A 2,203-nucleotide genomic window follows, 5' to 3' on the forward strand; every position below is an offset into this window, starting at 1 on the left:
GGGGGGGGGGGGGGAAGAGGAACCAATCACAATGATCTGTGTCTAACTCCTTTCCAGGGAGATTGATAACAGAGAAGCGGGTGAAGTGAGATATCGGTTAGTGTAAGACATGAAAAAATAATAGCAATTTATAAATTATCAAGGGTTTGTGAGAGGAGGGTGGAGAAGGGAGGTGAAAAAAATGAGGAGCTGATAAAAAGGGCTCAAGCAGAAAGAAAATGTTATAAAAATGATGATGACAATAAATGTAAAAATGTACTTGACACAATGGATGAATGTATGGATTGTGATAAGAGCTGTATGAACCCCCAATAAAATGGGGGGGGAAATCAAATCAAACAAACAAAAGTAAAAACAAAAACAAACATTGATTTGGAAAGCCCACTGAGCCAGGTAGACTTTATCTCAAATTAATTTAGAGTAGATTTAAGGAACTGAAATACTCCCTTGGACTTATAACCGCAATGCCCTTATGGGAGAAGAAGCAAGTTAGCATTATCCCAATGTTAGGGAACTGGTGGTTGTTGGTCTTTGATTTGGTTATGATCTCTTACTTTGAGATTGCCAAGGAATGGTGACCTGGGACCAACATATATTTGCTGTTTCCGCATTATTTCTGCTTTTTTATAACCTGGTTTAATCTAGCAGCCATGGGTCTGCCTTAAATAGGAGTGCTGCTTAAAGTTTTGCCATATCTACAACCTCATGGTTTGTGTATTTAGCGTCCGTTCACTTAAGTTTCAAATGTGTACAAGTCAACAATTCATGTACTGTAGTCTAAAATGATTGACACATATATAAATTTCTTTTCTCTGCAATATTTAAAATTATATCACACACTAATAATACTATAAGGAAAATTATCTTATGCCGCATGGGAATGATATATGACACAATCCAATAAAATGATAATATTATCTCTAAAGTGAGCCAGGGATATATATAAGCCATAGATATACGAATGGATTTTGAGTTCTTACTTAATTATAGCCTTAATATAAGCACAACTAATTCTTTTTACATGACCCTACTCAGTACTTGTCCTCATGAAAGATCACTGAATAAATGCATGCTATAAAAAAGTATTATGAATAAATTATATGTAGATATAAAATACATAGCAAATAGTTGTTTATTATTTCATAGTTATTACTTAAATAAGAAAAATGAAAGAGGTACACAAAATTAAATTATGTTATAATAAATATTATAAAAATATTAATGAAAACATTAAATACCTGACAAAAACAATAAAACTTCTGTTTAAGATGTTTCCATATTCCTTCTTGATTGGTACCCTCACTTGCAATGTATTTCTATTTTATCTGAGCAGCAACTGTATTATTATTTAAGCATCTTTTCACTGTAGGAGTAGGATCTTATCACTTTAGAGGTAGGCCAATTAGACAACAGTCATTGTGCTTGATGTATTAGAAACATATAACTTCTAGTCTCTGAAAATATCATGTTTCACTTTGTAAAACCCCTTTCTGTGACCGCTCAACGTATAGCAATTGTCTCAACAGTTTTTTTAGCTCTTTAAATACTTTCATGAATTGCACATTAATTCATAATATCTTTTGAAAATTTTAAATGTAACACAATCTGAAAAGAACGATAGATTGTCACCCTCTGGCTGTTTGGTACTTTTACTCTTTACATTATATGTTTCTTTACTGAAGTAAAAAACAACAGGGAATAAATAAGTATTACATCAAAAGTATAATGAGGTTGGAATGAATAAACAAATACTGCCAGTATAGTTTGATCTAATTTTTATACCAATGGACAGAATGAGCATTGCTAGAGTTCACAGACAAAGGTTAAAAAAGAGTGAGGAATGTAAATTTATAATTTCCACATTGGGAAGCTGCCCAGCCACCCACCTTAGAGAGAACACTGATTTCAAGTGTCATTGTGACAGCATGTTTGCCAATCTGAACAAAAACATGGGTATGAATTCTGCCAAACCAAGGTGAACTGGCTGAATCCTACCTACTACTGACCTGTGGTTGTTAAGCCTTGTCTTAAATCAGGTAGCCATCTACATGAGTAGTCACCTAAGACCACACAGGAGACGCACACCAGCCTGTGTTATCCAAGGATTGTGAATAGTAAAAGGCAAAGCTGGAGGAAGAAACAGCACCAGAGGCTAAATTCCAAATACCTGATTTGTAAATCGCTATGAATGTTAGTGGAAGTC

The sequence above is a fragment of the Echinops telfairi genome, unplaced genomic scaffold (assembly GCF_000313985.2).
Source record: "Echinops telfairi isolate 266 unplaced genomic scaffold, ASM31398v2 ScPeMD7_3533;HRSCAF=4204_0, whole genome shotgun sequence".
Lineage (NCBI taxonomy): Eukaryota > Metazoa > Chordata > Mammalia > Afrosoricida > Tenrecidae > Echinops > Echinops telfairi.